At 40.2% G+C, this 15,557-nt stretch overlaps 1 non-coding gene across 1 annotated transcript; it reads left to right on the forward strand.

Moving 5' to 3' along the window:
• Nucleotides 1–529: 529 nt before the first annotated feature.
• TRNAV-GAC (transfer RNA valine (anticodon GAC)) lies at nucleotides 530–605 on the forward strand. Its single transcript has one exon. It is a non-coding gene; the product is annotated as a tRNA-Val (tRNA).
• The last annotated feature ends 14,952 nt before the right edge of the window (nucleotides 606–15,557 follow it).

Consider the following 15,557-nt stretch of genomic DNA (forward strand, 5'->3'; position numbering starts at 1 on the left):
ATCCGTGGGTCTAATATGTCGCCAAGCGCCCCGATTCTTTCAGCCAAGAGATGGCGTCAGGGGGCTGTTTCACCCACCAAAGGAGAAATAGACAATACACAAGGAAAGGAAAGGACAGTGGGTTAGAATTCATACAACATCATACAGGAAAGGAACAGTGCGTTTCGTGGCACGCATAGCCAGAAGAAAGAGATGAGCCACATTGGCCAAATACACATTCAAACACGAAATCCCGCCAAACGGCGAATAAATACTCATATATACAGAAACAGATATAAGGAAAAGGGATAGGAACACATATAAAGGACGAACACAATAGAGGTGGGGAAGGCGGAATCGAACGGATCACAAGAGTAAAAATATTTTCTCAACCGGGACTCGAACACCGGATCTTTCCACTTGTCGGGCGGATGCTCTTAACCACTTGAGCTATCGAGGATAGTCAATTTACCCTGAGATCCGTGGGTCTAATATGAATCGGGGCGCTTGGCGACATATTAGACCCACGGATCTCAGGGTAAATTGACTATCCTCGATAGCTCAAGTGGTTAAGAGCATCCGCCCGACAAGTGGAAAGATCCGGTGTTCGAGTCCCGGTTGAGGAAATATTTTTACTCTTGTGATCCGTTCGATTCCGCCTTCCCCACCTCTATTGTGTTCGTCCTTTATATGTGTTCCTATCCCTTTTCCTTATATCTGTTTCTGTATATATGAGTATTTATTCGCCGTTTGGCGGGATTTCGTGTTTGAATGTATATATATATATATATATATATATATATATATACAAATATATAAAAAACACAGATGTAGATTTTTAGAACACAAAGAAAGGACACTCACAATTTGTTATTTTACGTTTCGACAGCACGGCTGTCGTCTTCAGAATCAAAGACGACAGCCGTGCTGTCGAAACGTAAAATAACAAATTGTGAGTGTCCTTTCTTTGTGTTCTAAAAATCTACATCTGTGTTTTTTATATATTTGTGTGTCGCCGAAGAGCGTTCCATTTCGAAGATATTTTATATATATATATATATATATATATATATATATATATATATATATATATATATATATATACACACACACACACACACACATAAAACACCAAACGACTTCAGTCAACGCAAACATACAGAGAAAAGAGACGGGGGTTGATTATAAATTTCGGTTTACACAACTGCCTTGTGCAGCGGAAGGAAGAAGACCCTTTTTCCCGAGCCTTTTGTTTATTAGTGTCGTCCACGAGTATATACCCTTCAAATCAGATCTAATAGGTCAGCTGTATGAGTTAACGTGCACATTTGGGATTTAAAATTTCAACTGATTAAACGGTTCTATAATCGTTGAGCACTTGTATCCCCTGTCATGACATCAAAACAGTCATTCATCATTCTCACATCTAATAAAATACGTCAGTCAAAACATATTCCTTCTAATGCTCCCAGAAGAGTCAACATAGCGCCCATGCCGTCCATAGTGTCTATTAGTGAGACATTATCATAGGCCAACATTAGCCCCGTTCAAGTAAGGTTTAGTTTGCTAGATCTTGATTTTAGCAAACCGTACAAGTATATTTATGAACTTCAAGATGAACTGAAACTGCATTAGATTTCCATGATTTATTCATGGAGTGAGCAAATTCTGTCAGGAATGCATTAAGGAACATTGGCATCTATGGCATTTGTAGAATAAGGCTGAATGGGAAGATACATATCTCAAATAAAGCGGCTGATATAATGTTATATATCATCATTATCTGTTAGTATAATATAAAAAAGCCTTGAAGTTTAAACGTGCGTAAGAATTGTTCTGGATTTTGAAATGCATATTATAATTTTAATTTAGGGAAACAATTAAAAATATTTCATTGTCCTCCCATGGAATTTCAAGTGAACGTTTTACATATTGACGTTTGAGGTTTAGTTCTACTTTCATATGCCATTAAGCTTACGATAATAAACAAAACCTATTTCATTACATTTCGTAATCTGAAATGTATATTTCATTATGCCACAAATGTTCACTCATGAGTAACGGGGGGGGATCGAGATGGTGCGGGGGCTAACGTACTGGCTTCCCACCCTGAGGGCGCGGGTTCAAATCCCGGCGGTGTTGAATATTTTTCAGAGGTATCTCGATCCCTACTTGAGGTGCTTTGTGGAGGGCACTTTGAGCGAGTACGCCGTCCGTCAGATGGGACGTTAAGCCGCGGACCCCTTGGCGCCTTTCGTAAAGAGTAGGCTAATGCCGACGCCGGGTTTCTCTCCACCCTTCATCCTTTCCTGTCCTTCCCCTATGGCGCAAATGACCTTAGCTGTCGGTCGCCTCCCCTCAAAACTACTACTATGAGTAACGGGGTTCCAAAAAAAGTTTCGAAAGAGAAAAAAAGAATACTGAGAAATTTCACTTAACTATCCATAATATGTGAAAAATCAGTAGTTTCTGATAGTATAGTTTAGCAAGCAATAGCTTCTGTATGAAACCATAGGAATTCTGTAGAAATCAGATGCAAGGAATATATTTATGACGGTTTCTCTAATATATTTCGGTCTAAGCTCACATGTGGACTCTGAGTCCCCACAATATATATTTTAAGTTTATTGAATATTAAATGCAAAAGGAAATTACTTTGGTCTCTCCGATTTAATTCCAGTCGCATAAATTCCGAGCATGATAAGCGACAGATCGCCTGCTTAAGAGGCACCCACCGTCCGCAATTCACACGAATTTCCTTCTGTTTTAAGCTGTACTAATGGCCTCAACCTCTGTCCTAGTTTACCAAGGTTTTCACATTTTTCTTGACATACTACACACATGCCAACTCTCTCAATCAGCACACCAAGATACGTACATATTTTTTCGAATTATATTAAATGTAGGGAATTGAGTTCCAGACTAGATTCCGGCACGACGCCCCAAATTTCAGCTGGCATGGGATTGCTCTAAAAAAAATTTAAAGCTTCGGAGAATGTCGCGGCCGCATTAATTCACTTCCACAGTTTATTTACCCAATACAAGAAAGGAATGATTCGTGTGAATGTAAATTAATACAGTCCGTAGGGACCAATTTGACACGGACTAATGGCTCCGCTGTCATGGTGAAAACTTTTCTGCATAATACTCTCATGCGATTATAATAATGGCACATGGATTATGAAATGTATTGAATTTAGACTAATGGCCTCACCATTGCAATTATTTTACCCCTCTCCATTCACTACCGGGTAACAACAACTGTTCCCTCGGAGAAAAATATTAAAAGAGGACAACACTTGTTAACTATTTAAATTGATAATGGCTTGAAGGAAGCAATGCTGGAGTAATACACTAATTGAGTAAATTTTTTAGTGGAATGCTGGCGCTATTTACGATTGCTAACGGTCTCATTATTTATTTATATCAGAAAATAACAGAAAAATTCAAAGGAAAGGACAACCCTTGCAATAAATTTAAAACAAAAGAGGCAGCTAACATTGATTAATTTCTAAGCTAGATACTTCAATCATGATTGATTCCCAGGACAGAAGAAGTTCAGTGACCGAGTCGAGGTTAAGAGGAGATTGATAATGCACTCGTATCCGAGGCTTGACGCTGCTCATTCTCACAAATAACGAATGAGCGTATATAAAACAAGCATTTTCATGTCTTAGTTTATCAAGCCAATCATTTAACTTCTTATGTTTTGCAATCATTTTTTAATTTAAGAACAGGGAAAAAGAATTATTTTAAATACACCTGCAAGAATTGATATTAATTAAAATGTTTCGTATAGGGTGCGAAGGACAGGGAATAAATTTGTATTTAATGAAAAACATTAGAGTGAATTTAATTTTGACATCACTCCTGCTGTCCAAGCATCTAGACGTAACATGAATATAAGTTCATAAGGGCGTAAAACGTGCAAATAAGAACACACACGGCACTCACTCATACTTTTCTCCTACTTTCTTTAGCACCACTTTATATCATTATACCTTTATATTTGCAAGAGATTAATGCTTAAAGATATGTGCACCCGAAAATCATCAACTCAGGTCGTGATCTGCAAAGGAACTTCTCAGAACTAATTGAAACAAAAAAAAACTGTTTGCATTTAATCATCATTCATGCCTACATACGCTCTGCCCTCTTTTCACCGTTCAAAGCGCTTGTTCTTCTCCTATACCTCCTCCTTGCTAACCCAATATTCTCCCGGTATTTAATGAACAAATAAAAGAGAAATGAAAGAGATCAGTCACACTCAATATATTCCAAGAATATTCTCTTAGGAAAAATATTTTTCCTGCTGCAATTAAACAGAAAATTTTCAACCAACAAATTAATTCGAAAGAAGTGTTTTCGGCATTTTTCATCCATTTGTTGTACCTACTGGTGCGAAATTACGAAGGATGACTCTATATTTAGTTCAATTTAATTTTAAATGAAGTTTAAACGTTTTTCCGAGGAAACGATTTAGGAGGGGGGTTAAAAAAATGGAGAATATAGTATTTAGAAAAATTGACTGTTTGGCGTAGTTTTTCTAAGAAATCACCAATCGCTAGGGGATAAGTTTTGTTAGTGAGAAATGGTCACCCAACAATCTTGTTATAGATACAAAACCGTTAATTGGTCGCGAAGAAGTCCAAAGAGTTTTAATGCTTTGGAAATATTTTTTAATTTGTTTTCATTTGAATGAACTTGAAATAATAAGGTTTTATTGCCAAAGTATCTGACTAATATGTGCATTTCATATTATGCCATCTTTAACATACATTTTAAAATGTTTTTCTTTACTTCCCATTTATTTTCAGTTCACGCCTGTGTTTCATCCAGGCGAACTTTCTAAAAATCATTTTAAATTTAAAGAATTTAAAATGCGAAATCGGCGTAAATAAGGGACTCCCATTTGCCGTGAATCTCACTTCGCTAAATAAATACTCACGGGTGAAATGGTTGGTCGATCTGTTCCATGCGACTTCACGCCAAAGCACGAGTGTGTGAACGCTTTGTCAGTCACGAACTCAATTCGGAGCGTTTTCTTCTTCTCGTTAAAATTAATTACGGGCTTAAGAATCCCGGCCAAAAGAAAAGTGCACTGTGCGTCTGGGAAGCAATCAAAAGAAGAAGAAAAAAGATTGACGGGACCGATCCTTACGGCAAATGCCATGCGCCTTAGGATCGAGGCATTTTATTCAGGAGAGGTCAAGGACTGAATGACATTTTCGCAAGTGTTAAAAATCCTCTGCGTGCGAAAACGTTTGGCCGGAGAAGGCTGAAGTTCATCGCTGGTTATTAAATCAACAAAGAAACACTGGAGAAAAAATATTGATTCTTAACATCTCTACTCAGCTACAAATGCAATGACAGCATACAAACATCTATTACTTTCGAAGAGAGTTTCTAGGAGAGAAAAATCTCTTTCTTCTGCACTTCATTGTGACAGAAGGCAAAATATTATCGTTCATAATTTATACGCGCAAATAAGAAGAGGTATTTTAAAAAGAAAGTTGAATCCGCAAATAACCTTTTGATAATAAGAGATATTTTGATCTAAGGACGTAGTAACAATTCTTAGTTGTTCTTCTCAAGATTATGCTTTTGCTGGACTAGAATTTGTTACAGTCGGGAAAAATGACTCATTATTAAAAGTAGCATCTCAATTGGAAATATGAAAAGAGACTCACTTTATGTGAGGAAAAAGTAACCTCTTTGAAATTTATTACCAATTGGACACAGGTACGCACTTTGGAACCAACTCCAAAATCCAGTTTCGGAGATATTTCCAGAATACAATATAATCAAAAATGGCAATACTAGTATAATAGCTGATGGAGTGTAATACAAAATTATTGGATCATTTTGATTAAAATTTATGCTATCACATGTTTCTCAATCCGAAGATCGAATAATTGCAGGCCTCTACTTTCGTGTTTCTAATGCTAACGTCCTTATACGTCCTCGGAGGTCCTCCATCGATATTCCTTTACAACTGGCCTACGTCGTCCCTCGGTCTTCCTCGTGGCGCCTCTCTTCTTACCACTAAATTATTAATGCCAAAATGTGTGCCCAATCATAAAACTCTCATCTTCCCCATCAAGATCCATATTTCCTTTCCCTTTTTAAGTTCGATCACAGTCCGGCTGTATGCAGAGCGGATTCCACACTGCATTTCAGGACACATTCACGCGAAAAAGCATCTCACAGGACTTCTTATGGTAAAAAAAGACGGTCTAAGGAGACATTAAAATATCCGCGAGGCGGGTTAGGTTGCCAGCTCCCGTGGTGTGTATGTAAATACGCACGAAATGGGGAGTGCGAGAGGGAAGAAGATGGGAGTTGGTGAGGGAGGGGGGGAGCAGGAGCCGCGCCTCCCGCCGCCTTGTATCCGAAAATACCATCTCAATCCAACATCCGGGGCCGCACCACTCCCCTCTCTGGCATCGCTCCCCTCGCGTCCAATCGGCCGGTCGGGATGTCGACGGGACCGGAGCGAGAGGAAACGGGCTCACTTCGAAAGACTATATTCGTGAAGGGGACGTCTAGGAAGGACCTCCGCTCCGAGAGTTCCGTGAAATCAGACGAAGTCGGACGAGAGGAAAAGGAGCGCGCCCGAGCAGCTGGATGTCCATGAATATTTTCCTTTGAGACACAAAATAAATGTGATTTGTGGTTTTTTATACCGCAAATTGTGGAAGGGGGAATGTCTGCAAGTTGTAGCCTGAAACGGTACCGTGCCAAACAAATGTATTTTAGAACAACTTTGGGTTATAATATCCCAAATATTACTTGTCACATTCCATAAAGTATTTGAAAAAAACCCAGTTTATATAAAAACCAATCGATTTCCAGCACCACTAGAGAATACCTGCTTTGAAGTTGGCTAATTTCTTACCGATTCAATCATATCATCAATTATGACCAATGCCAAGAAATGCTGTTATTGATGGGAATTGGGAATGAAATTTTGGACATTCATTATTTTGAAAATAGCAAACTCAATAAAATTTTTATGGTTTTTACGGGATTTTTTAGAGATATTGGACTTACTTTTAAGGGAGGAGGGATCGTAAAACGGAGAAGGTCGAACGAGGAAGAGGAGGAGTGGTGGACGTATGCGTCCTGTAGCCGTGCGCGTCTTTTCGGGAGTGCCCCTAAAAACTTACCAGTGTAAAATGACTGATTATACGAGTATGCTAAAGAATTTTGAAAGGTTATCCAAGTTATCCACTTGCTTTACTTTGCAATATCATACACAATGATGCGCAAAGAAAGCGCTTCCGGTACCTATTCAAGGTAGTGCGTAATTGTGAATACATTAGCTATTACTATTTCGACGAACATTAAAATATATTAAATATGAAACATTAAAAAAATATTCATCTATTTAAATTGAAATACATCTAAATAGTTGTTGTTGCATTCTATGCTGTATTTTAAATAGGACTACAATTCACTTGTAAAGCGATCGATACCATGGTGACTTATGGTCCATGAATTGATAAAGGCCGGAAGTGTATTGTTTTAACTCTAACATCCGCTAAATATATGTCATGCATTGATATTCAATACAGATAATATTGCATTTTGCTTGGAAATAAATATATATGAACATTTTTTAGAAAAACCTAGCCTGAGAAACGTGAAAAATAATAATCTTTATTCAATTACAGGCAAAAATTCAACATTCGATATATATGGATATATATATACACACATATATATCAATATATATATATATATATATACACACACACACACATATACTTGCCTAACATTCACCATTCTTTTAAAGTCTTCAACATTTCACTGCCAAACAATATGCCTTTCATCCATTTTTCAACGTCCCTGTCAATAACTCCCTCCTCTTTATAAAAGACTTAGCTTAGTACAATCTTCTCCCTTAGTCTCTAACACTTTGACCGTGTTGGTCCAAAACACTCCCGAGATACGTGAATTGTTCTACCAGCTCTATTTTTTGGCCTCCTAATTTGATGTTTAGTATAGCTTTTTTCTTTCTGGAAACTCGCATAACCTTTGTTTAAAAAAAATTGATTCTCATCCCATACCTGCCGCACTGAATTTCCAATTCACTCAGCAATACTTGCAACCCCTAGGCTGACCGACAAGCTAAAGCTTGGTCATCAGCAAACCAAACTGATTTTACGAATTACCAGCCCACTTTCATTCCTACCTCCAGTTCTTCACATGCCTCTTTGATAATTTCCTCTGCATACAGGTTGAACAGCAACGGTGATAATGGGCAACCCTGCCTCATACCTCTTCCTAACACTGCCCATCCGCACTCCCCGTTCTCCACCCGCACCTGAGCAGTCTGAGACATGTACAGGTTGCGGATTAGCCTCCTTTCCCTCCAATCTATTCCTATTTTCTGCAATATACCCATTAGTTTTTCCCAATTCACTCTATCAAACGCTTTTTCGAAATCTACGAAACAGGTAAATACCTCCTGGTTGTGTTCTATATTCCTCTCTATTAATAATCTCATTACTGCAATGGCATCACGCGTACCTCTCCCCTTCCTAAACCCAAACTGATCATCCCCTAAGTAATCATTTGCCCTACTCTCTATTCTTTTGTTTGTAATCCTGAGAACAACTTTAGCTGCGTGGGACATCAAACTTATCGTCCTGTAGTCCTCACATCATGTAGCCTTTACCTTTTTCGGAATAGGAACTAAAACTGATCTCAAAAAGGGTTCCGGCCACATTCCTTCCTCATAGATACTACGGATCAGCCCATATAGCCTCCTCCTCCCACATTGGCCTAAGCATTTTAATAGTTCCGCAGGAATTTTATCCACCCCACGGCCTTATTTAGTTTCATCTCCCTCAATGCCCTTTCTATCTCATTGTCTAGTATGCCTGGACCTAAGCTGTCTTCCTCTACGTCATTTTCTTTTTCAATGTCTAAATTTGTTGGTCTAAGCTCTTTACTATACAGTTCTTCTATATACTCCTTCCATCTCTCTTGGATCTTTCCTGTGTCAAATATTATCTTACCCGTCTTATCTCTAACTGTCAGCATAGATCTTCCTTTCTTACTTTCCGATAAAGATTTAATTTTGCTGTACAGCGCACAGATTTCTCCCTTTCTCTGCAGACTTTCCATATCCTCGCCCTGCGTCTTCCACCATGCTTCTTTTGCTTTATTTGTTGCCCGCCTCAATTTATTGTTCAATTCTTGTACTTCATTTTGACTACCTCCGTGTGTTAATTCTTCCATTTTCTCCACTTATACATCTTTGTAATCATCTCATCCGTGATCCATGGTTTGTTGGTCTTTTTCACGTCAACGGTTCTAATAGTGCCTTTTGCGGCTATAGACAACCCTTTCTTGATACTCCCATTTTTATTCGATAGTACTTAGCTCTTTACCATCCTCCATGATTACCTCTACAGCCTATTCGTACTCCTTCCTTTTTAATCAATTTAATGCTTCTACGTTCCATTTTCTAACCCGCGGCCCCTGCCTTATCTTTTTGAAACGGACGCTACATTTCATAACAACTAAATTGCGGTCAGAGTCTGCATCCGCTCCCGGGAAATTGTGGGAATTTATCATACTGTTCCTAAACCTGTGTATAACCAGAATATAATCTAGCTTATATCTTTCTGAGTCACCTGGCATTTTCCATGTATACCTGCGTATTTTGTGGTGTCTAAACTAAGTGTTGGTGGTGACTAACCCCTGTCTTCTGCAGAACTCAACTGCTTTCTCCCCGCGGTCATTCCTCGTGCCTAAACCGTAGTCCCCGACCTCATCACCATCTCTTCCTTCGCCTACCGTCCCATTACAATGCCCCATCACTATCAAATGTTTCGCTGCAGGAACACATGCGATTATGTCCTCTAATTGTTCGTATATCCTATCCACCTCTTCCTCTGTATGGTTGCTTGATGGCATGTATACCTGAATAATCACCAAGTTCATAGGTTCTGCTTTTATCTGTTGCACTCCAGAGCAGGAGCTCGCTTCGAATGCCTTGAGCAGTATTACAAATTTATGAAAGCTGAAGGAGATGCGCTTTTTCACTTAAGTATAAAATTTCAGTTCTTGTCCTGGCACTATGCGACTTTGGCTTTCCCAGGAGAATGCGCCGTCATTTGGCATGAATCGGCCATCGAGCACTAATTACCATTTAAGTCATTCTTCCCCAATGCAATCGATCTCATGACTCTCTCTACTCTCCTCGCATGCGTAAACATTTTTCCCTGTGCTAAAACACATTCACATCCCAGTGACTGAGTGTGTGCTTACCATTTTCTTCTGACTTATCGCCTTGTTTTACCTGCCCCCTTACACAAACCCAGTGCTAATTAAATTTACGGTCTTGGCTTTTTCGTTTTCCACATCCGCGTGGTTCGCCGAAGGCCACCGACGAAATATTTGGCAGGGAGTGAGTGACCAAACGCAAAGCACAGCCCGCATCACGTATTTAAAAGAAGTTCGGGGACTAACTTGCGGAGAAGTTACGAAATCCCGAAAAAAATTCAGTGACTGGGGTGACATGCGATTGTGCAACCACTACAGTATTTGTTTTCAGAGCTTTGAACTCCTTGCACGTACAGGGTTCGTCCGGAAAATAAGTGTACTGACTACTGATTTTTTTCCCGCCGCTCCAGGCGCGCCGCTCTGACGGGCTGCGATTGGAGGGGGGTATGTTGGCAAGCGACGCTGAAAAAGGCAGTCGGCTCTGAGCTGTGGTGTAGTGAGGAGCTCTGTTAACGCGAACCTCCACGCTCGACCCACGTCACGGAACGCGATGCCGAAGTTTTTGGAGCAGCGTTATTCCATCAAATTTGCGGTAAAGCTTGGGAAATCGTCTACCGAAACTGTCGGTATGATTAACCAGGCTTACGGGGAGTCAACCATGTCCAGAAACATGATCTTTCGGTGGCACAAGATGTTCGTGGAGGGCAGAGAAGAGGTCGACGACGAGTCTTCGAGAGGTTCCCGATGATGCCTTCGCGGGGGCGTTCCAGGAATGGGAACGCCGCTGGAACAAGTGTATCGACTCACAAGGGTCCTATTTTGAGGAATATTAGCTTAAGATATGTAAAAGTGTAATAAATTTTTTTTCCTGAGCTCAGTACACTTATTGTCCGGACGAACCCTGTATCTTGCACGAATCCATGGAACATGGTCGCATGGCACCATCCCCAAAATGCGTACTTATCCGTGAGAAGCGAGTCGAGAGGAAAGGTGGGGGTCGGAGGCTGTCGGAAGGGTGTGTGGGTAGGTGAGTGGTTGAGGGTGGGGGGTGTCAGCATACGATGGTGAGGGAGGTCGTCCATCTTGCTCATCGCCTATGCAAAACTCACGGATTCCCCACGGTGGCCTGGGGGGTGGGGGGACCGCGCCTTACACTGAAGCCGCCTCCCGACCCCGCCCCTCTCCCACCCCACTTTCGCCAATGTTCGCGCTTGGTGCGTGGGAGTGAGTGCGTAAGGACGTGGGGCTCAGCCTAATGGGTGCGTGGAGGGGCCGCGGGGAAGGAATCGGCGGCGCGCGAGGGATTCCCATTCATTGATCGTCCGATCCCAAGCGCCGGGAAGACCCCGTCCTCCGAAGGGACGGAGAGGTTAAGGGATGCGCGATGCTGCGACGCATCGATTGAGATATGCGATATTCACTCATTCACGCTATGCGATATTAAGTCCCCCGGGCGACGAGATATATCGCTTTTTGATGGTATACCAAATTCAATCATATGCGATATGAGATATCACACGATACATGAAATTATATGCTATCAATCTATATGATAAGATATGTGAGATCATGCGATATTATGTAACATCATTCGATATACGATGGGTGCCACGTTTTCTGCCTGAGACGTTGGGGCTGGAGACAATTTGTTGCAGGGCCATGATTCTTTTCCTTCTTGCTTTCCAGTTGTGCATAATCTTTCTTGCAATGTTGTTGGTTTATCGTAAATATCGTACATAGAGCTTTGTTATTTCACGTTATTTATATCCAACCTTGAGTATGCGGCAAGTATTTGGGATCCTCTGGAAGTGTGCTTAATTTTGGAAATAGATCTAGTGCAACCAGGTAGCTAGGTTTGTGGAATGATGTTATGAATAAGGTTAGAGCCAAAAGAGTTAGGATGGGAGCCACTAGCTGAGCGTAGGCATAGAAAAAGGTTTTTTTTCACTGCGTAAATTTGAGGAAGGTTACTTATATGAGGATGTTGGAGACATATTACTGGCACCGACTTACTAGGGTAGATCAGATCACCAACGTAAAATAGAGGATGTTTATCGTAGAACAAATAGATTTAAAACTTTGTTTTTTCCTCGTACCATTTGTGATCAAAATAAATATGACAGAAATCGCGTGGGAGATAATTAGACTTCGCAGTGTATATACGAGAGTAATCCCAGAAGTACCCGTCCCAACAAAGAAAACAAAAATGTTTTGGAAAAAAAAGGTATTTCTTTTTCGTATTTCTCGTATTTGTCGATATCCTGCATGCTATTCTTTTTATTTAATAGCCATCTTTTTATCAGTTCTACAGTATGATTTGAATATACTATATTTGAATTATTAATACACTATAACTGCATTTGATATTATATACATATTCTGTTATTGAATATTATTGCATGTAAGTACTTCATTTCGTGTTATTAAAATTCATCGAGTGCATGATCAAACTATTATTTATGTAGAGGTAACATGATTTGGTTTTGCATGCGGTTTTATCTATTTTACGGGTGGTGACCTAACACTCCCCGCCACACGCCACCCTGGCGGCTTGCAGGGAATTATGTAGATGTAGATAAGTTGTTGTGGTTCATTTTCATTCCCTCCTTTTTAGAAAACCCGAAAACGTATGCATTGGGTGAAATGAATGCCTGCTAAGAACTATGTTTCCACTAGCATGTATATGGATCTGCACGTCTTGTCATGGATTTTTGATCGATATTTTTTCCCTTTTACTTACCCTTTAAACATTCTCTCTCTCCCTTATCGCTTACCCATCCCGCCTGGTCTTTGCATCTCCTGCCACACACCTTTTTGGTGGATCGCGGGGTATTTATGTAAATGTTGATGCAGATGCGATATCGTCCATTTAAATTGCAAAGTCGATATATGGACATATTTGCATCGCAACGTGTCCATCCATCCGCCCATCGCACCTTCAAATTTGAATAACGCACGGCGCTGGGAGAAGCGCCCTCACGGCGAGGAAATAACCCGAGTATCGTGGGGGTCGGCGGCGTGGATGGTTTGCCATACTCGCTTTGGGGTGAAACCCTGGCTGGGACAGTAATGCTCGTGTTTGGGCGTATGTACCTTTTCGATGCTAAATTGATAGTCCGGGGTCATCCGCTGTTTCACTACCTATCGATAGGAAGGAAAAACAGACGACTGATGACAAATTAAACCACGCACAAACTAAACAAAATAAGAGAAGCACACAAGTTATTTTTCATTTAAATGAAACCCTACACATACGAGGTCTGTCAAAAAAGTAATGAGACTGATTTGAAAAAAATGTCATTCAAATAGAAATACAATTTTATATTGTCACCCTCAAAATAACTTCCTTCTGAAGCCACACAGCGCTGGAGACGGTTCTTCCACTCCTCCTAGCAGTGCTGGGACTCCGATACTGGAATAGCTTTCAGCTGGTCGGTTACAGCCGTTTGAATGTTTTCGACTGTCCCAAAATGAATTCCCTTGAGGTGATTTTTCAACTTCGGGAAGAGAGAATGTCACAAGGACTCAAGTCAGGCGAATAACGAGGAATAAGGAGACACAGGAATATTTTTACTGGCCAAGAACTACTACTGGTCCTTTTGGCCTTACGAAAGTTTTTTTGGAACCATTTTTGCGCAGATTTTTCTCATCCCCAATTCATTGGTCAAAATCTGATGAACATTGGCGTGAGTCAAATTCAACTCTTCCCCGATCATTCTGAATGTCAACCGACGATCTGAACGCACAAGATCCCGGATTCTGTCGACATTTTCATCGGCTCTTGAAGATGAAGGCCTTCTGCTTCGTAGTTCATCTTCAATCGACTCTCCTCCTCCTGAAAACGCCTTAAATCACCGGAAAACCTGGGCTCTTGACAAAACATTATCTTCGTAGAACTGCTTAATTTTAGTAAGAGTTTGCACTGCACTGTGTCCTAATCTGAAGCAAAATCTGATAGCACACCGTTGCTCGAAATTCATGTCTTTCATTTTTAGAACACATTATAAAAAATTGTTTCTCAAAAAAATCGCTAGGGACAACCAAATGACTCGAGCGAGTTCAAACCCGTACTTAATGCGGACCACATGTTCCCCTGCCGTATCTCCAAGCCCAGCGCCTCCAGTATTGCCAGATCGAACATTACGTTGCCAGCCTCATTACTTAATTTACGGGCCTAGCACATCATCTGACCGAACGAAACAGATTATTTACATTAAAATAGGATTAATACAAAATAAATAGAGAAAAATAGTGGAAATTAATATATTCTGCGCAGAAGGAATAATTTTGTGACTCAATAGACTCTCCACTGATGCAGGAACTAATACTCTTCCAACGGCCATGCTTTACTATTTTCTTTTATTACACTAGCCATTTTCAGCCTCTCTTTCAATTCGGGGAAAAAGTTTGTAAAAAAAAGGGCGCGGGAGTTATTGAAATTGATCTAATTTGCGGGCATAAAGCTATTGAATAGTAGAACGGTTGTCGGATTCACTCCTTACTGAGTCTAGGACTATATGAAGGCTGCAAGTTGCTTTTAATGAGAGAGATCCCGGCAATTGTGCCAGGAAGAAGGCGAATTCTGCTAACATTGTACAGAAACCAGGAAATGCTCTTTGTCAGAGGCATCTCCAAGGTGCATAAATTGCAACAAAGTATATAATGACAGCGCAGGTCATAAGGCGAGCGACGAGAGCTGTGGAGATTACTAAAGCGGACGAAAGAGCGGCAGCACACCGAATAAAGAGCAAGAAAGCAATAAGAAACGATGGGATGAGCTAAAAATGCTGCAAAATAAATTAAAAGACCCTTTGGATCCTACTTCTTTGCTTCCGATCACAATTTTGCCAGAAATGTGCCTCCAATGTTCAAGCGCAAAGAAGGAATAAATTAAATTAATTACAATTATAAATAAAGATGATTAGCTGAAAGATATGATACATGATGTGATGCAACAAGAAAGCAAAAGATAATTTAATCATGAATAGATAAAGCAAGCATTTGAAATCAATTTCCTAATTTTTTCAGAATTTATTGTACGTAATTTAATCTGCCAAATTCCAATTATGTGCACTTCTTTGTTCCAGGTCAATAAGTACACACGGAACATAATATTTTCCTTCATACTATCTAAGTATATGATATAATATGATGGCCGACTCCAACAGTCCAAGAGCATACAGTTATGATTTTACTTCTGCGTCAAAATTAAATTTCTAAGGAATTCAATATTATATTGGCTACGCGTTTGCCTCGCGCTTAGAGCGAACAGAGCCGAGAAAATTATTGAGTAAAAATGTTAAAATTCATTTGAACACACCGCATAAACCTTATGGACT

Source organism: Hetaerina americana, unplaced genomic scaffold (genome assembly GCF_022747635.1).
Source record: "Hetaerina americana unplaced genomic scaffold, ioHetAmer1.1.p SCAF_5, whole genome shotgun sequence".
Lineage (NCBI taxonomy): Eukaryota > Metazoa > Arthropoda > Insecta > Odonata > Calopterygidae > Hetaerina > Hetaerina americana.